Raw genomic sequence first — 22132 nt, 5'->3', positions numbered from 1 at the left:
CAAGTCTTTTATTCATCATTTCCTTTCTTCTTATTTTTTTTTCTCCTTGGGTTAAATATTTGACTCATTAATTTCAAACTTTCCTTTTTTCTATTATAAGTATTAATACTTTAAATTTCCTATAAGTTATGCTTTGGTTGTATCTCATAACTTTTTTCATACAGTTTTGTCATTACTATTTACTTATAAATATTTTCTAGCTTACCTTATGATTTTTACTCCTAAGATAAAAACTTTTTAGATTTTTAAGACAAATTTTTTTCTGGTTATGTTTTGTTGTTCTTCCTTAATTAATTGCAATGTGGTAGTATGATGTGGTTTGTGTGCTTACAATTATTTAAAAATATTGAGACGATTTTTTAGAAGTTCTCTATATTCTGCTGATCTAGGTTTCTATACATGTCCATTGTACAAACCTTGACATTTTTGTTGCTCTTATTTTCTGAGTTTTTATACTTGAGATAAATGTAAAACAAAAAATTTCATTTATTCAGTGAATTGCTATTTACCTGTGAGATATTAATTCAATTAACATTCTTTGCATTTCCACTATATGTTTCAGACTACACTCAATGATCAGGGCCATAAGATCTTTTACTCCCTAAAGACGTATTTAAAACTTTTGTCTGGTATTACAATGGGGAAGACAAATAATATAAATGCATACAATATCTGATATAAGTGATATAAATGTAAGTTCACTCAATGAAATCACAAAGGTGGGACTAACCAAATTTCAGATAATCTGGGAGGTCTTCCCAAATGAGGAAATATTTCAGCTGGATCTTAAAGGGTGAATGGAAATTCTGAGAGCTGGAGAAATAGAAAGCAGAGGGAAAAGGCATTTTAGTTAGAGAAAATAGTGCTTGGTATTAGAGAAATTGGGAGTATATCCACACAGGTAGGACATGGTGTGCTTGTGAAGCATGATAGGAGAGACGGGGGAATTTATATGTCAGAGCGTAACTGTGGATTCAAGAGTCAAAGGCATTTGAAGATAAGACGAATGACCCACGGGAGAAATCAGCACTACTTGTTGAGAAGGTAAAGTTTGGGCTATGTTCTAATGAAAGGAGGCTTTGGACAGAGCAAGAGGCAAACAAAGAGCACTTTAAGAAATATTGGTAGTAGAGCAAAAGCTTAGAGCACATTTAAGAGGTCCCCTGGCATTTGCATTGGAAAACAATAAAAGAAAAGTTTTTAAACAATGGAGGTAGAACTGGAGATATCATAAATACCTGGCTGAAGAGTTGGTAACTGTTCTTGTAGGTTCTGTGTTGTAATTACAAAATGTATAATACACTTAATTTACATACACTTTTACAAATAAAAATATCGTACGTGAATTAGAAATATTTTATATTCTTTAAAAAGGATACCTGAGAGATCTCATACTATATGTGATGATGCATACGTTAATTTGCTTGACTATACTCATCCTTTCACCTATTTATAATTTATATTATAACATCATGTTGGCCAGGCATGGTGGCTCACACCTGTAATCCCAGGACTTTGGGAGGCTAACATAGGAGGATCATTTGAGTCCAGGAGTTTGAGACCAGCCTGGGCAACATAGCAACTCTTCATCTCTATAAAAAAATAAAAAAATTAGCCAGCTTGATGGCAAGCACCTGTAGTCCCAGCTTGGGGGGCTGAGGTGGAAGTTTTCCTTAAGCCCAAGAGTGCAAAGCAGCAGTGAGCTAGGATAGTGCCATTGCACTCCAGCCTGGGTAATATATCAAGGCCTTGTCCCTAAACAACAACAACAAAAGCTATACTGTATACCTTAAATAATATGCAATAAAAACAAATTAATAAAAATAACAATACCTGTATATTGTTATGGAGAAATATTAGGAAAATATAGAGTGGAGCAGGGACAGGTTCTATAGATCAATGGTCTTCAGACTTCCCCACACATACATCTGAAGTTATTTTCATTATGTAAAAGGTTTAAAATGTTTTATTTTCAGCATACTGCAATAATATATTAAATATTCTAATTGAATGTGATTGCTATTAATATAAAATCAAATAAGATTATGACTTTTGAAAAATACAAGGCCAGGTGCGTTGGCTCACGCCTGTAATCCCAGCACTTTGGGAAGCCGAGGCGGGCGGATCACGAGGTCAGGAGATTGAAACCATCTGGCTAACATGATGAAACACCGTCTCTACTAAAAATACAAAAAAAAAAAAAAAAAAAATAGCCAGGCGTGGTGGCGGGCACCTGCAGTCCCAGCTACTCAGGAGGCTGCGGCAGGAAGATGGCGCAAACCCAGGAGGCGGAGCTCACAGTGAGCTGAGATCACGCCACTGCACTCCAGCCTGGGCGACAGAGCAAGACTCTGTCTCAAAAAAAAAAAGAAAGAAAGAAAGAAAGAAAAATATGAAATATGCATAGTAAGTTTTTATTGGAAATGTAACTAAAAGTAAATGGGGATTTTTTTTCAGTTTGTTTATAGATTTGTGACAATTTATTGCTAGATTTTTTTTATATTTAGATATATGTAAGCATGAGAAAAATGGTTTACATAAATAAGTCGATGAAAATTGGAGAAGTTTGTTATAACAGTATTACTTAATTTATTGAATACTTTCAGACTTACATATCAAAAATAACATAGTGAACATTCAACAAAAGATATTTTTAATGATTTACCAATGGTCAACCCAATTCTTGTTTTTAAAGGAAAATAGAAACCATCTGAGTTACCAAATTATTTCTTAGTCATTGAGAATCATTCATTTTTTCAATTTCTGGGAAATATACCAAAAATAAAAAACACCACCTTACCAAGACTTACCAAATAACTACTAATTCTATTTCTAACTCATTTGCTAAAATTGCTATATTATCATGACATGTTTAGAAAGGGTTGGAAATACAAAAAAGTTGTTAGTTTTAAATACACACTATCCAGTGCATTACGTATTAAGAAATTACTTAACTTGCAACTTAAATCTGTATTTTTCAAAAGCACGGAACTGCAGATTTAGATCCCTGAATTATAAAATGTTTCCTATAAATATAATGGACCAATCCAGTCTTCATTGTCAAGCCAATAAAACTTATTGTCAATATGTAAAATATAACTTCATTTTTCAAGTAAAATAAACATTTTAATAAAGATCCCCATGAAAATATATCACTTCAAATTCCATCTCGGAGAAAGATAGATCAGGAAGCTGGACATGGATTAGATATCTGGGTGAAACATTTATCAACACTCTCTGCTCCGCTATCTCAGATATCTCTTTCCAAGATTTAAATTAAAGGAAGACACACCTTTCTTTTATAAAGTATAAAAAGGGTAATTTGTATAAAGGAATATGAGAAAGAATAATTGGCATGATTTAGAAAAATTATTTTTAGAAAGAGGTGCATATTTATAAAAATATTTTAGGAAAATTTAATAAGAAAGCTGAGAATTGGGGAGTTGATTGTTTTAGATTGAGGTTGACCATTAGTCAAACAAGGACACTCTCAGAGTAAAAAGGGATGATAATAATAACAGATAATATGTCAGGCATAAATAACAGGCATAAATGAGGACTATACGGGACAAAACAGAGTGGGTCTAGAAACCTCACTCAAAACTCTGTGTGCTAATGAAGACTATGGAAAGTCTTCATGTGCCCCTACATATTTAATTTGTGTACTGCTGCCCAGGCTACAGAGTTGGGAGTCTCTGCTAACATTTATTTGGTGAATACTACAACTCAACTCATTCATTTGGTGAATATCATAACCCAGAAAGGAAGGGGGTTATGTGCTTTACACACATTACTGTAGTTAATTCTTATAACAAGATTGTGTGTATGTGTGTATACATATACACTTTTATTTTACATATGAGGAAAATGAAGCATAAATTTTTAAGAATGTGTTCATGTTTTCATAGCTACAAAATGATTTGATCCTAAATCTCTCAATCATCAGAGTTCTAAGACTCTGCTCCCTATTAAACTTTACTGTGAGGCTTTTAAGTGGTATCAGCAAACCTGTCATAAAATAGGGGAGACTGGCACTTTATCAGTCTTCATTGCAAAAGATTTATTTTGCTAGTTCATTCTTTTATTCAGATTTTCGTATTATTTGTTCCATTTAATTTATACGCAAAGACCCTATTATATACCAGATGCTATGTTAGTACTTAAAAAAATGCTTTAGTTCATTTTTACCACTGTCTGGGATGATAGTTCTTACCTTTAAAGAACAAGCAAGCTCAGAAAAGGGAGGTAATATAATCAGAGTCACATAGCTGGAAGGTGAGATGGTTTCATTTCAACCTACTTCTTTTGATCACAAATTCCCAGAAATGTGTAATAGCTGCTTAAATATGTAGGAAATGCTAAGTAAAAGTAACATTTAGATTGTATTCCCATGCATGCTACTTGGGAGCATAAAGGTGGCCTGCCACCACTATTGACACTGCCAATGCCACACACAACACCCAGAGACTAAAGGATTTTCCTGCCCATCTGATCCACTGCTGGCACCCAAGCAAGCCCACATCAAGGTCCAAGGATCAGCTTGCTCAGATTTGCTACTGCCAGAATCCATGTATGCCCACAGGGGATCAAGGACTCCCATGCCAGGCCTGCCAACACCACCACTATTGCCCAAGAACTGACTGATCTGGTGGCCTCCATCCCCAGAAAAGCCTCTCCACAGTTTCCACTAACAACCACAGCCTAAGCCACTGAGGAACTCACAGACACTAGTGATGGTGATTATATCTAAAGAAGTCATACAAAGACTGCATTACTTTACTCACCCAGAATCAAAGTCAAAACACCCTACCCAAAGAACACTGTACATATAGGCACAGGAAAAATTCTTTCTCCAAAATTGCCAATCCAAAAATTAGAGGAAGCAATGGTCACACCAGATGTGCAGATATCAATGTTATTAAAAAAATAAAAATATCAAAAAACCAGGAAACATGACACCTCCAAAGAAACAAAATAATTCTCCATAGAGGTTTCTAACAAAAAGAAAATCTATTAAGTGCCTGAAAAAAAATTCAAAATAATGATACCAAAGAAATTCAGTGAGATAGAACAGAGGTAAACAATACATGATTTAATGAGATAGTCAACAAAGATATATATATGATATATATGATATATGTATGATTTATTATATATATATATATATCATAAAAAAGAACTGAACAGAAACCCTGGAACTGAAGAATTCAGTGAATAAAGTAAAAAATACAACCAAGAACTCCAACAATAGTCTAGATCAAACAAAAGAGAATTTCTAATCTTGAAGAAGTTCTTTTGAAAGAACTCAGACAAAAAAAAAGAATGAAGAATGTCTATGTGGCATATGGGACACCATAAAGGAACCAAATATTTGAATTTAGGGAGTTTCAGAAGAAGAAAAGATGGGCAAAGACATAGAAAACCAACGTAATGAAATAATTGCTGAAAAATTACCAAGTATTGCAAGAGATGTAGACATTCAGATACAGGAAGCTTAAAAATTTCCCAATAGATTCAACCCAAAAAAGTTTTTTCCAAGACACATTATAGTGAACCTGTCAAAATTTGAACACAAAGATAACTCCAAAAATATCAAGAGAAAAGTATCAAGTCATATATAAGGGAATCCCCATCAGACATACAGTGGATTTCTCAGCAGAAACCTCATAGACTAGCAGAGAATAAGATAATATATTCAAAATGCTGAAAGAAAAAAAACTGACAACGAAGACTACTATGCCTAGCCAAGTTATCCTTCAGAAATAAAGGAGAAATAAAGTATTTTGCAGACAAGCAAAAACTAAAGGGATTCATCACCACTACACTGAACTTACAAGAAATGCTTAAGACAGTCCTATATCTGGAAGTGAAAGGATGATATCTACCATCAAGAAAACATGCAAATATATAAATTTACTGGTAGAACAGACACAAATAAGAAAAAGAAAGAAGTCAAATGTTGCCACTACAATAAAAAATCACCAAACTACAATGATAAATAATGAGAGATAAAGAAACAAATAAAAAATATACCAATCAACCAGAAAGCAATGAACAAAATGGCAAGAATAAGTCCTCACCTAACAATAATAACTTTGAATGTAAAAGGATAACATTCCCCACTCAAAAGATAAAGAGTGGCTGAATAGGAAATAAAAAATGGCCCAACTGTATTCTGCCTAAAAGAAACTCACCTCTCCTGAAAAGATGTAAAGTGAAGTGATGGAGAAAATATTGCACAAAAACAGAAACCAAACGCAAGCCAGAGTAGTTATACCTATATCAGATAAAACAGACTTTAAGTCAAAAACTATAAAAATAGACAAAGAATGTCCTTATGTAATGATTAAAAAGATCGATTCATGAAGAGGCTATAAGAATTCTGAATATCTATGTGCCCAACACCCAAGCAACAAAATATATACAGCAAATATTACTACATCTGATGGGAGAGATAGACTCCAATAAAAGCAATAGTCAGAGACTTTGACACCTCATTCTTAGCATTGGACAGATCATGTAGACAGAAAACAAACAAAAAATTAGATTAAAACTGCACTATAGACGAAATGGACCTAATAGATGTTTACAGAACATGTCACCCTAGAGCTACAGAATCCAGATTCTTCTGGTCAGTACACAGAACATTCTACAGTATAGACCATATATTAGACCACAAAACAAGTCTCAACAAATTTAAAAATAAAAATTATACCAAGTATCTTCTCAGACTACAGTGGAATTAAAAAGGAAATCAATAATGAGCAGAAATTTGGAAATGGTATAAACATATGGAAATTTAAAAATATGCTCCTGAACAACCACTGGGCCAATGGAGAAATTAAAAAGGAAATCAATTAATTTTTTGAGCAAATGAAAATTGAATCACAACATATCAAAACCTATGGAATATAACAAAAGGAATACTAAGAAGGAAGTTTATTGTAATAAACACCTACATCAAAAAAAGAAAGAAAGATTTAAAATAAACAATGCAACAATGCAGCTAGGTGCAGTGGCTCACACCTGTAATCCCAGCACTTTGGGAGGCCGAGGTGGGCAGATCACGAGGTCAAGAAATCAAGACCATCCTGGCCAACATGGTGAAACCCCATCTCTACTAAAAATACAAAAACTAGCTGGGCGTGGTGGCACTTGCCTCTAGTCTCAGCTACTCGGGAGGCTGAAGCAGGAGAATCGCTTGAACCAGGAGGCAGAGGTTGCAGTGAGCCAAGATCACGCCACTGCACTCCACCCTGGCAACAGAGTGAGATTAAGAGAGAAAAAAAAAAAAAGCAACAATGCAACTCAGGGAACCAAACAAAACCCAAAATTTGTGGAATAATAAAGATCAGAGCAAAACTAAATAAAATGGAGACTAAAAATAACACAAAGGATCAATAAAATAAAAAGTTGGTTTTTGAAAATATAAACAAAATCGATAAACTGACTGCTAGACTAAACAAGAAAAAAAAACAGGTAAGATTGAAATAAATAAAAGCAAAACTGAAAAAGGAGACATTGCAACTGATGCCACAGAAATTTTAAAAAATAATTAGAGAATATTAAGAATAAATGTACTCTAACAAATTGGAAAACCTAGAGGAAATGAATAAATTCCTGGACACATACTCCTACCAGATTGAACCAATAAGAAATAGACCAATAACAAAAAGTAAGATTGATTTAGTAAAAAAAAAAAAAAAAACTCCCAATAAAGAAAAGCCCAAGGACTGATGGTTTACTACTGAATTGTATCAAACTTATAAAGAACTAACACCAATTCTTTGCAGTCTATTTCAAAACAATTGAAAAAAATGAATTTTTTTCTAACTCATTCTGAAAAGCCAGAATTACCGTGATACCAAAACCAAACAAGGACACAACAAGAAGAAAACTACAGGCCTATATATTTGATGAGCCTAGATGTGCAAATCGTCAACGAACTACCTGCAAATTGAATCCACCAACACATCAAATACAATACACATGATCAAGTATCTCCTGGATGCAAGGATAATTAAACATATGCACACCAATAAATGTGATATATCACATAAACAGAATTAATGATATGATTATCTTAACAGATGGAGAAAAAAGTTTGAAAAAATATGCTTTCATGCTAAAAACTCTCAAGAAATTGGCATAGAAGGAATATTCCTCAACAGAATAATAGCCATATATGACAAACCCATAGCTAACATCACACTGAATAGGGAAGAGCTAAATGCTTTTCTTCTAAGAAGTGGAATAAAAAGAAGTGGAACAAGGCCAGGCACGTTGGCTTACGCCTGTAATCCCAGCACTTTGGGAGGCCAAGGCGGGTTGATCAAGAGGCCAAGAGATCAAGACCATCCTGGCCAACATGGTGAAATACAAAAATACAAAAATTAGCTGGGCATGGTGGCATGTGCCTGTAATCCCAGCTACTCAAGAGGCTGAGGCAGGAGAATTGCTTGAACCCAGGAAACGGAGGTTGCAGTGAGCCGAGATTGCACCACTGCCCTCCAGCCCAGGCGACAGAGTGAGACTCCATCTCGAAAAAAAAAAAAAAAAAGTGGAACAAAACTAAGATGCCCACTTTCACCACTCTTTTTTTTTCTACTTTAAGTTCTATGATACATGTGCACAAGGTGCAGGTTTGTTACATAGGTATACATGCGCCATGTTAGTTTGCTGAACCCATCAACTTGTCATTTACATTAGGTATTTCTCCTAATGCTATCCCTCCCCCTATCCCCCACTCCATGACAGGTCTCAGTGTGTGATGTTCCCTGCCCTGTGTCCAAGTGTTCTCATGGTTCAATTCCCACCTATGAGTAAGAACATGCAGTGTTTGGTTTTCTGTCCTTGTGATAGTTTGCTGAGAATGATGGTTTCCAGCTTCATCCATGTCCCTACAAAGGACATGAACTCATCCTTGTTTATGGCTTCATAGTATTCCATGGTGTATATGTGCCACATTTTCTTAAACCAGTCTATCATTGATGGACATTTGGGTTGGCTCCAAGTCTTTGCTGTTGTGAATAGTGCCACAATAAACATACATGTACATGTATCTTTATAGTAGCATGATTTATAATCCTTTGGGTGTATACCCAGTAATGAGATGGCTGGGTCAAATGGTATTTCTAGTTCTAGACCCTTGAGGAATCACCACACTGTCTTCCACAATGGTTGAACTAATTTACACTCCCACCAACAGTGTAAAAGTGTTTCAATTTCTCCACATCCTCTTGAGCATCTGTTGTTTCCTGACTCTTTAGTGATCACCATTCTAACTGGTGTGGGATTGTAGCTCATTGTTGTTTTGATTTGCATTTCTCTGATGACCAGTGATGATGAGCATTTTTTCATGTGGCTGCATAAATGTCTTCTTTTGAGAAGTGTCTGTTCATATCCTTTGCCCACTTTTTGATGAGGTTGTTTGTTTTTTTCTTGTAAATTTGTTTAAGTTCTTTATAGATTCTGGATATTAGCCCTTTGTGAGATGGGTAGATTGCAAAAATTTTCTGCCATTCTGTAGGTTGCCTGTTCACTCTGAGGATAGTTTCTTTTGCTGTGCAGAAGCTCTTTAGTTTAATTACATCCCAGTTGTCTATTTTAGCTTTGTTGCCATTGTTTTCGGTGTTTTAGTCATGAAGTCTTTGCCCATGCCTATGTCCTAAATGGTATTGCGTAGGTTTTCTTCTAGGGTTTTTATGGTTTTAGGTCCAACATTTAAGTCTTTTTATTTTATTTTATTTATTTATTTATTTTTGTTTTATTTTTGAGATGAAGTCTCGCTCTGTCACCCAGGCTGGAGTGCAGTGGCTCAATCTCAGGTCACTGCAAGCTCCGTCTCTCACGGGTTCATGCCATTCTCCTGCCTCAGCCTCCCAAGTAGCTGGAACTATAGGCACCTGCCACCACACCCAGCTAATTTTTTTTTGTATTTTTAGTACAGGTGGGGTTTCACCATGTTAGCCAGGATGGTCTCGATCTCCTGACCTCGTGATCTGCCCCCCTCAGCCTCCCAAAGTGCTGGGATTACAGGCATGAGCCCCTGCACCTGGCCAGATTGGATAAAATGAAATGTAACCTTTGGTCTTTTCTTGTGGCTTTACCTACCTTTGGTCTTTGATGTTGGTGACCTACAGATGGGGTTTTGGTGTGGATGTCCTTTTTGTGGATGTTGATGCTATTCCTTTCTGTTTGTCAGTTTTCATTCTAACAGTCAAGTCCCTCAGCTGCAGGTCTGTTGGAGTTTGCTGGAGGTCCACTCCAGGCCCTGTTTGCCTGGGTATCACCAGAGGAGGCTGCAGAACAGGAAATATTGCAGAACAGCAAATATTGCTGCCTGATCTTTCCTCTGGAAGCTTCATCCCAGAGGGGCAACCCACTTGTATGAGGTGTCTGTCAGCCCCTACTGGGAGGTGTCTCCCAGTTAGGCTACATGGGGGTCAGGGACCCACTTGAGGAGGCAGTCTGTCTGTTCTCAGAGCTCAAATGCCATGCTGGGGGAACCATTGCTCTCTTCAGAGCTGTCAGACAGGGACGTTTGAATCTGCAGAAGTTTCTGCTGCCTTTGTTCAGCTATGCCCTCCCCACAGAAGCAGAGTCTATAGAGGTAGTAGGCCTTGCTGAGCTATGATGGGCTCCGCCCAGTTTGAGCTTCCCAGCCACTTTGTTTACCTACTCAAGCCTCAGCAACGGCAGATACCCATCCCCACACCAGGCTGCAGCCTCACAGGTTGATCTTAGACTGCTGTGCTAGCAGTTAGCAAGGCTCTGTGTGCGTGGGACCCACTGAGTCAGGCACAGGAGAGAATCTTCTGGTCTGCCAGCTGCTAAGACTGTGGGAAAAGTGCAGTATTTGGGCGGAAGTGTCCCATTTTTCCAGGTACAGTTGGTCACAGCTTCCCTTGGCTAGGAAAGGGAAATCCCCCAACCCCTTGCACTTCCTGTGTGAGGCACCACCCTGTCCTGCTTTGGCTCACCCTCCATGGACTATATCCACTGTCCAACCAGCCCCAGTGAGATGAACCAGGTACCTCAGTTGGAAATGCAGAAATCACCCACATTCTGCATCGATCGCGCTGGCAGCTTCGGATTGGAGTTGTTCCTAGTAGGCCGTCTTGGAACGGACCATCCACTTTCATCACTCTTCATCAAAATAGTACTAGAAGTTGTAGCCAGAGCAATCTGAGAAGCAAATGAAATAAAGGCTTCTACATTGGAAAAAGGAAATTTAAATAGTCCCTCCTTACAGATGACATGATCTTATGTATAGAAAAACCTAAAGACGCTATCAAAAAAAATCTTAGAAATGAGTAAATTCATTTCTCAATGAATTCTCAATGAATTCAGTAAAGTTGCAGAATACAAACAAAATCACTAGGGTTACTACAAACTAATAAGAACTAGCTGAAAAAGAAACAAAAAAGAAATCCCACCTATAACTCCAAAAATTAAATACCTAGGAATAAATGTAATCAAACTGGTGAAAGATCTCTACCACAAAAACTACAAAAAACTGATTAAGAAATTGAGGAGGAAAAAAACAGATGGAAATACACTCTTTTCTCATAGATCAGAAGAATTAAAATATTTTTAAATGACCATACTGTCCAGAAGAATCTACAGATTTAATGCAACCCATATCAAAATGTCAATGACATTCTTCACAGAAATGGAAAAATCAATCCTAAAATTCATATGGAAACACAAAAACAACCTGAATAGCTAAATCAATACTGGATAAAAAGAACAAAGCTGGAGTCATCATGCTGTCTGCTAGGAAAACTGAATATCCACATGCAGAAGACTAAAAGTAAACCCTAACTCTTGCCGTATGTAAAAATCAACTCAAAAGTGATTCAAAACCCAAATGTAAGACCTGAAACAATAAAACTACTAGAAGAAAACATAGGAGAAATACTTCAGGACATTGGTCTAGGCAACAATTTTATGGCCAAGACTTCAAAATCACAGGCAACTAAAACAGACAAAAGAAACTATATTAAACTAAGAAGCTTCTCCACAGAAAAGGAAACAATTAACAGATTAAAAAAGACTACCTGTAGAAGGGGAACAAATATTTGTAAGCTATTAATCCAACAAAGAACCAATATCTTGAATATGTAGAAAAACTCAAACAACTCCACTGAAGAAAACCAATAATCCCTTTTAAAAGTGGACAAATAATCTGAATAGACATTTCTCAAAATTAGATATACAAATGGCCAACTAGTATTGGAAAAAAAAGTTCAGCACCATGAATTATCAGGGAAATGGAAATAAAAGCCACAGTGAGGTATCAGCTCACCCAGGTTAGAACGGTTATTATCATAAAGGCAAAAAATAAATGCTGGTGAGGATATGGAGAAAGAGGAACTCCTGTACTCTCTTGGTGAGAATATAAAGTAGTACAGCCATTATGAAAAACAGTATGGAGGTTTCTCAAAACTCTAACACAAAATCAACACACAAAAATCACTGGTGTTTCTACATACTAATAAAGAACTAGCTGAAAAAGAAATCAATAATTACCAAACAACCCAGCAATGCCTCTACTGAGTATTTATTTAAAGGAAAATAAATTGGTATACCAAAGGGATACCTACACCAGCATGTTTATTGCAGCACTATTCAAAATAGCCAGGAGATGGAATCAACCTAAGTGTCCATCAATGGGCAATTGGAAAAAGAAAATGTGGTAAATATGCATAGTGGAATATTATCTAGCCACAAAAAATGAAATTCTGCCATTTGCACCAAAATGGATGGAACTGGAGGTCATTATGTTACGTGAAATAAGCCAGGCACAGAAAGACAAATACCACGTTTTCACTCATATGTGGGGGCTGTAATAGTTGATCTCATGAAGGTAGAGAGTAGAATGATGGTTATCAGAGGCTAGGAAGGGTGGGGCAAGGGCATAATGAAAGGTTGGTTAATGCATACAAAAATACAGTTAGATAGAAGAAATATGTTCTAGTGTTCAATACCAGTAGGGTACGTACAGTTAATAACAATGTATTGTATATTGTAAGATAGCTAGAAGCGAACATTTGGAATGTTCTCGACACGAAGAAATGATAACTATTTGAGGTAATGGATACCCTGAAAAACCTGATTTTATCATTACAGATTGTATGCATGTATCAAAATATCCCATGTATCCCATAAATATGTACCATTCTGTATCAATAAAAAATAAAAAAGTAAATGATGTATTAGTTCTATATACTTCTCAATAGCCGTATACCACATATAACTTAAAGTTTCCCAAGAAATTCACATTATAATAAATCTCTATTACTAAAATGTTTTTATGAAACTCAACCCAACCATGAATCCTAACAAATGAGACTGAAATGTTTTTCTGTCATAGAAGAGCTGCTGGTGTTTTTGGACTCAGTAAATGCTGTTGTTTGCAGTTATTCATTTTTTGAATACCAGGAGCCCAAATGCTCAGAGCAGCAATTTAATATCTGAAAATCAACTACAGTAGATTAAAGAATCAATGTTCCTTTATATAACAGTATCTCCAGAAAGGTTTATAAAAAGAAGTTATCTGGGTTGACTTTCTGATGTGCTTATGAATATAGTTGTTAATCATCACCTGTAAAAGGAAAATTATCTTAGGAATCTAACTTCAAATTTTAATGCAATTAGATTTAAATCATTTAGCAAGCTCTTCTCTCTATTTTGCCATTGAAATGTGTCTTTAGAATATGAATAAAGACGCTGAAATTCAGTTAATTCAGTTATATATACATTTAATAATGTATATAAAAGGATATGGTAAGTTTTTTTTTTCAAATTTGAAATTGTTTCTTTTTAAGCCATTACCTATCTGGTTGAATTTTCCAAAGAAAAATATAATGATGCATTTCTCACCAATTTCTCTGTGTGTGTGTGTGTGTCAGACACACACTTACACAATTGGTATTTGAAAAGCTCACCTTGTGCACTTCATGAACTCCCTAATAATCTGAAAAGCCCCTTAAGTTTTTCCTAGGATACAACATGAGGTACCTGACCTCAAGTTATTGCCAAAAAATTAAACTACGGTGTGATACAAAATGAATCCATAATGTTTTATGAAAAAAGATCTATGTTGAAAGTAAAAGATCGGTTTATCTTTGTCTTTGAAATTTCTCTCCCTGTATTTGATACAAAACAGTTACTAGAAAGTTGTTTAATATAAATTAAATTGTGGTAATGCCATCAATTCTATTTAATTTTGCTGAAGTTTTAGGAGTGCTAAAGTAAATGCCACTGACTGCCAGATTAGTCTTCCTAAAACAATAGTACGTTATATTCTCTTCTTTCTTAGGAACTTGTTTCCCTGCTTCCTACTATATTGTATCCAAACTCCTTTTTAAAATCTGATTATAATCTGCAGACCACATTTTTTACCAATTCCCAATGTTCATATTCAGACACCTTCTTCATTTCCAGCCCTATACCTTTCCATGAATTCTAATAGGAAAAGCAATAAAAGTATTAATGGAAAATAATAAAATGACAGCCGACGTTCTGAAGTCCTTGAATTTCCCATCAGCCACCTACTATGGCCAGAAATGCCCTCCTAGATACTCGCTTGGTTAATACACAGAGACTAAAGGCAAACAGTCAGTCTATTAGCAACTGGGATTTTTGCTCTAACTCTATACTTTCCTGGTGTGTGGGCCTTGATCACATATGCATCACAAGAATTCCTTTTTTATTTTATTTTATTTATTTATTTTTTGAGATGGAGTTTCGCTCTTGTTGCCCAGGCTGGAGTGCAATGGCATGATCTCGGCTTACCACAATCTCCGCCTCCTGGGTTCAGGTGATTCACCTGCCTCAGCCTCCCGAGTAGCTGGCATTACAGGCATGCGACACCACACCTGGCTAATTTTGTATTTTTGGTAGAGATGGGGTTTCTCCATGTTGGTCAAGCTGGTCTCAAATTCCCGACCTCAGGTGATCCACCCGCCTTGGCCTCCCAAAGTGCCAGGATTACAGGCATGAACCACCGCGCCTGCCCAACTACATAAAATCTTTAAAGCTCAAGATATCAAACATAAATCAGTGAACGGAATGCAAAGCAAAGCTTGCCTCACAGATGCTGTGTTTTACCGTCTTTTCCGAAGACATCAAAATAACCACCTTCTGCTACTATGGCCCAGTTTTCTCTTTTTCATCAAGAGAGAGGTAAGATGACCTGAACAACCTTAAAAAGGAAGCATACATGGACAACAATTCCTATTTTTCCCTTCAAAGTAATAAAAAAGTGTCCCCACATGAAGTGAAACTTTCGTTCATGGTAGTTCTCCTTCATTCATTTATTCATTCACTGAATACTCATTGAGCACCTACTATGTGTTATGCCTTATTCTGTGAGTTTGGGATACAGTAATGTGGAAAATAAAGACTAACCAAGTACAAAAGCAAAGTTATTTATTAGGCAGAGGAATGGGAAAGCTTTATAATGGAAAGAAGGGAAGGCTTTACGTATGTCCTTATTGAAGACTGATGACCTGAGCAAGTTGTAGCCAGGTTAACCAGAAGGTAGGCATCCTATGTGACCGGTTAGAGGCACATATTTGGCTTTCTCTGGTTGGTCCTAAGTTGGAAGCAGGGACCAAAATTAGGGTAGCTGTCAGTTATTAATCAAGTCCTGGCCATTTGTGGCTGATTTTCACAGAAGTTACTGTCAGAGGCATGTGAACAAGAGCAACTCTATCTTAAATAGGAGCTGGGTAAAATGAGGCTGAAACCAACTGGGCTGCATTCCCAGATGGTTAAGGCATTCTAAGTCACAGGATGAGATAGGACGTCAGCACAAAATACATGTCATAAAGACCTTGCTGATAAAACAGGTTGCAATAAGGGAGCAGGCCAAAATTCACCAAAACCAAAATGGCCACGAGAGTGACCTCTGGTCATTCTCACTGCTACACTCTCACCAGTGCCATGACAGTTTACAAATGCCATGGCAACGTCAGGCAGTTACCCTATATGGTCTAAAAAGGGGAGGCATGAATAATCCACCCCTTGTTTAGTATATTGTCAAGAAATAACCATAAAAATGGGGAACCAGCAGTCCTAGGTGCTGCTCTATGGAGTAGCCATTCTTTTATTCCTTTCTTTTGTAATAAACTTGCTTTAACTTTGCACTGCACACTTGCCCTGAATTCTTTCTTGCGTGAGATCCAAGAACCCTCTCTTGGGGTCTGGATTCAGACCTCTTCCTTATAACATTACTGCTTAATGTCCTAGATTGTCACTAGAGATAGCAATCTGGATTCTTGCAAGTCTGACTTACAGGGGGTTGAATTTCTGAGCTGTTCATTGTAGATGAGGATGTTAATTTTCTGGGGAGCTTCCTATGACTTTTGGGTCAAAGTTCAATTTTTATATATGGTTTAGCCATTGTCTGTTTATATATTCAATATCAGTAGTGAATAAAAGCAATAACAAAAAACTGTCCTTGTAGGGTTTACATTATACAAGAGATCTTACATTGACTTCTCCCTTCTCTAGATCTTTTTGCATGTATCATTTCATGCAATTGGCAAATGACATACAGTCCTATTTTTTAAAAATTTTTATTTTTTAGTTTCAATAGTTCTGGGAAAGAGGTGGATTTTAGTTACATGGATAAGTAATTTCTGAGATTTTGGTATACCCCATCACCCAAGCAGTGTACACTGTACCCAATGTGTAATCTTTATCCCTCACCCCCTCCCACACTTCCCCCTGAAACACAAGCTCATTATATCATTCATAAGTGTTTAGTTCCTACTAAACACTTAAGGAGTGTTAGCTCCTACTTATAAGTGAAAACATAACGATATTTGGTTTTCGAATCCTGAGTTACTTCACTTAAAATAATGGTCTCCAACTCCATCCAGATTGCTGGTCTCCAACTCCATCCAGATTGCTGCAAATGCCATTATTATTATTATTATTATTTTTTTTACCACTGAGTAGTATTTCATGTGTATATATACCACATTTTCTTTATCCACTCATTGGTTCATGGACATTTAGGCTGGTTCCATAATTCAATAACTGCAAATTGTTCTGCTATAAACATGCATGTGCAAGTGTCTTTTTCATATAATGACTTCTTTTCCTCGGAGTAGATACCCAGTAGTGGGATTGCTGGGTCAAATGGTAGTTCTACTTCCAGTTATTTAAGGAATCTCCACACTATTTTACATAGTGGTTATACTAGTTTTACATTCCCACCAGCAGTGTAAATTGTTCCCTTTTCACTGCATCCGCACCAACACATATAATTTTTTTATTTTTTAACTATGGCCATTCTTGCAGGTTTATCTCATTGTGGTTTTAATTTGCCTTTCCCTGATAATTAGTCATGCTGAACATTTTTCATATGTTTCTTGGCCATTTGTATATCTTCTTTTAAGAATTTTCTATTCATGTCCTTTGCTCACTTTTTGATGGGATTGTTTGTCTTTTTCTTGCTGTTTTGTTTGAGTCCCTTGTAGATTCTGGATATTAGTCCTTTGTTGTATGCATAGCTTGCAAGTATTTTCTCCAACTTGGTGGGTTGTCTTATTACTCTGCTGATTATTTCTTTTGCTGTGAAGAAGCTTCTTAGTTTAATAGGTCCCATCTATTTATTTTTTATTTTGTTGCATTTGCTTTTTGCTTCTTGGTCATGAACTCTTTGCCCAAGCCAATGTCTAGAAGGGTTTTTCTGATGTTATCTTCTAGGATTTTTATGGTTTCAGGTCTTAGATTTAAGTCTTTGGTTTATCTTGAGTTGATTTTTGTATAAGGTCAGAGATGAGGCATCAGTTTTATTCTTCTACCTGTGGCTAGCCAATTATCCCAACACCATTTGTTGAATAGGGTGTACTTTCCCCACTTTATGTTTTTGTTTGTTTTGTCAAAGATCAGCTAGCTGTAAGTATGTGGTTTTATTTCTGGGTTCTCTATTGTGTTCAACTGCACTATTTTTACACCAGTACCATGCTGTTTTAGTAATTATAGCCTTGTAGTATAGTTTCAAATCAGGTAATGTGATGCCTCCAGATTTGTTCTTTTTGTGTAGTCTTGTCTGGCTATGTGGTCCTTTTGGTTCCATATGAATTTTAGAATTCCTTTTTTCTAGTTTTGATGGTGGTATTTTGATGGGTATTGCATTGAATATGTAGATTGCTTTTGGCAATATGGTCATTTTTCACAATATTGATTCTACCCATCCATGAGCATGGGAGGAGTTTCCATTTGTTTGTGTCATCTATAATTTCTTTCAAGAGTGTTTTGTAGCATTCCACATAGAGATCTTTTACCTCCTTGGTAGGTATATTCCTAACTATATATTTTGTTTAATGGCAGCTGTCATAAAGGGGTGGAGTTCTTGATTTGATTTTCAGCTTGGTTGCTATTGGTGTATAGCAGTGCTACTCTTTTGTGTACATTGAATTTGTATCTTGAAACTTTACTGAATTCATTTATCAGACCCAGGAGCTTTTAGGATGAGATTTTAGGGTTTTTAAGGGATACTATCATATCATGGGCTAACAGCAACAATTTGACTTTCTCTTTACCAATTTGGATGTCCTTTATTTATTTCTCTTGTCTGATTGCTCTGGCTAGGACTTCCAGTGCAATGTTGAAAAGAAGTGGTGAAAGTGGGCATCCTTGTCTTGTTCCGGTTCTCAGGGGGAATGCTTTGCTGGCTAGGGGTTTGTCATAGATGGCTTTTCTTACCTTGAGGTATGTCCCTTCTGTGCCAGTCTTGCTTAGGGTTTTAATCATAAAGGGATGCTGGATTTTGTCAAATGCATCTATTGAGATAATAACATGATTTTTGTTTTTAAATCTGTTTATTTAATGTATCACATGTATTGCCTTGCGTATGTTAAACCATCCCTGCATCTTTGATATGAAACTTACTTGATCATAATTTATTATCTTTTTGATATGCTGTTGGATTCAGTTAGCAATTATTTTATTGAGGATTTTTGCATCTATGTTCATCAGGGAAATTGGTCCATAGTTTTCTTCTTTTGTTATGGCCTTTCCTGGTATTGGTATCAGGGCGATACTGGCTTCATAGAATGATTTAGGGGTGATTCCTTCTTTCTGTAACTTTTGGAATAGTTTCAGTAAGATTGTTACTAATTCTTCTTTGAATGTCTGATAGAATTCAGCTGTGAATCCATCTAGTCCTGGAATTTTTTTTTCTTGGCAATTTTTTAAATTACTATTTCAATCTTGCTAGTTATTATTGGTCTGTTCCAAGTTTCTAGTTCTTCCTCATTTATTCTAAGAGAATTGTATATGTCCAGACTACTCTTGATTTTCTTTTAAAAGTTTGTGTGCATAAATGTGTTCATAGTAGCCTTGAATGATCTTTTGTATTTCTCTGGTATCAGCTATAATATCTCCTATTTCATCTCTAATTGAGCCTATTTGGATCTTCTCTCTTCTTTTCTTGGTTAATCTCACTAATGGTTTATCAATTTTATCTTTTCAAAGAAACAGCTTTTTGTTTCATTTATATTTTGTATTGGTTTTTTGTTTGTTTCAATTTCATTTAGTTCTGTGCTGATCTTTGTTATTTCTTTTCTGCTGCTGGGTTTGGGTTTGGTTCAATCTTGTTTCTCTAGTTCCTTGAGGTGTGACCTTAGATTTTCTATTTGTGCTCTTTCAGACTTTTTGATGTAGGCATTTAATGCTATGAACTTTCCTCTTAACACTGCTTTTGCTGTATCCCAGAGGTTCTGATAAGTTGTGTCACTATTATCATTCAGTTCAAAGAATTTTTTAATTTTCATCTTGATTTCATTGTTGACCCAATGATCATTCAAAAGCAGGTTATTTAATTTCCATGTATTTGCATGGTTTTGAGGGTTCCTTTTGGAGTTAATTTCCAATTTTATTCCACTCTAGTCTGAGGGAGTACTTGATATAATTTTGATTTTCTCAAATTTATTGAGATTTGTTTTGTGGCCTATTATATGTCCTATCTTGGAGATGGTTCCATGTTCTGATGAAAAGAATGTATATACTACAGTTGTTGAGTAAAATGTTCTGTAAATATCTGATAAGTCCATTTGTTCTAGGGTATAGTTTAAGTTCATTTTTTGTTGCTGTTGACTTTCTGTTTTGATGACCTGTCTAGTGCTTTGAGTGGAGTATCGAAGTCTCCCACTATTATTGTGTTACCATCTATCTCATTTCTTAGGTCTACTAATAATTGTTTTATAAATCTGGGAGATCCAATGTGTTAGGTGCATATATATTTAGAATTGTGATATTTTCCTATTGAACTTTTTATTATTATGTAATGTCCCTCTTTTGTCTTTATTAAGTGTTGCTGCTTTAAAGTCTGTCTTGTCTGATATAAGCATAGCTACTTCTGCTCAATTTTGGTTTACATTTGCATCAAATATCTTTTTCCATCCCTTTACCTTAAGTTTATGTGAGTCCTTATGCATTAGGTTAGTCTCTTGAAGACAACAGATACTTGGTTGGTGGATTTTTATCCATTCTGGTATTCTGTATCTTTTAAGTGGAGCATTGAGGTTATTTACATTCAATGTTAGTAGTGAGAGATGTGAGGTGTACTGTTTTATTCATCACTCTAATTGTTTCCAGAATACCTTGTTTTTTGTTCACTGTGTTATCGTTTTATAGGCCCTGTGAGATTTATGCTTTCAGGAGGTTCTATTTTGGTGTATTTTGAATTTTGTCCCAAGATTTAGAGCAACTTTTAGCAGTCCCTGTAGTGCTGGCTTGGTAGTGGTGAATTCTTTCAGCATTTCTTTGTCTGAAAAAGAATTTCTGTCTCCCATTTTTGAAGCTTAGCTTTGCTGGATACAAAAGTCTTGACTGGCAATCGTTTTGTTTGAGGAGGCTGAAGATAGGACCACAATCTCCTCAAGCTTGTAGGTTTTCTTTTTTTTATTTTATTTTATTATTATTATACTTTAAGTTTTAGGGTACATGTGCACAATGTGCAGGTTAGTTACATATGTATACATGTGCCATGCTGGTGTGCTGCACCCATTAACTTGTCATTTAGCATTAGGTATATCTCCTAAAGCTATCCCTCCCCCCTCCCCCCACTCCACAACAGTCCCCAGAGTGTGATGTTCCCCTTCCTGTGTCCATGTGTTCTCATTGTTCAATTCCCACCTATGAGTGCGAATATGCGGTGTTTGGTTTTTTGTTCTTGCAATAGTTTACTGAGAATGATGATTTCCAGTTTCATCCATGTCCCTACAAAGGACATGAACTCATCATTTTTTATGGCTGCATAGTATTCCATGGTGTATATGTGCCACATTTTCTTAATCCAGTCTATCATTGTTGGACATTTGTGTTGGTTCCAAGTCTTTGCTATTGTGAATAGTGCCGCAATAAACATACGTGTGCATGTGTCTTTATAGGAGCATGATTTATAGTCCTTTGGGTATATACCCAGTAATGGGATGGCTGGGTCAAATGGAATTTTTAGTTCTAGATCCCTGAGGAATCGCCATACTGACTTCCACAAGGGTTGAACTAGTTTACAGTCCCACCAACAGTGTAAAAGTGTTCCTATTTCTCCACATCCTCTCCAGCACCTGTTGTTTCCTGACTTTTGAATGATCGCCATTCTAACTGGTGTGAGATGGTATCTCATTGTGGTTTTGATTTGCATTTCTCTGATGGCCAGTGATGGTGAGCATTTTTTCATGTGTTTTTTGGCTGCATAAATGTCTTCTTTTGAAAAGTGTCTGTTCATGTCCTTCGCCCACTTTTTGATGGGGTTGTTTGTTTTTTTCTTGTAAATTTGTTGGAGTTCATTGTAGATTCTGGATATTAGCCCTTTGTCAGATGAGTAGGTTGTGAAAATTTTCTCCCATTTTGTAGGTTGCCTGTTCACTCTGATGGTAGTTTCTTTTGCTGTGCAGAAGCTCTTTAGTTTAATTAGATTCCATTTGTCAATTTTGGCTTTTGTTGCCACTGCTTTTGGTGTTTCAGACATGAAGTCCTTGCCCATGCCTATGTCCTGAATGGTAATGCCTAGGTTTTCTTTTAGGGTTTTTATGGTTTTAGGTCTAACGTTTAAGTCTTTAATCCATCTTGAATTAATTTTTGTATAAGGTGTAAGGAAGGGATC

This window comes from Pongo abelii, chromosome 3 (genome assembly GCF_028885655.2).
Source record: "Pongo abelii isolate AG06213 chromosome 3, NHGRI_mPonAbe1-v2.0_pri, whole genome shotgun sequence".
Taxonomy (NCBI): domain Eukaryota; kingdom Metazoa; phylum Chordata; class Mammalia; order Primates; family Hominidae; genus Pongo; species Pongo abelii.
The sequence above is the reverse complement of the archived record's forward strand: the minus strand, read 5'-3'. Positions refer to the sequence as shown.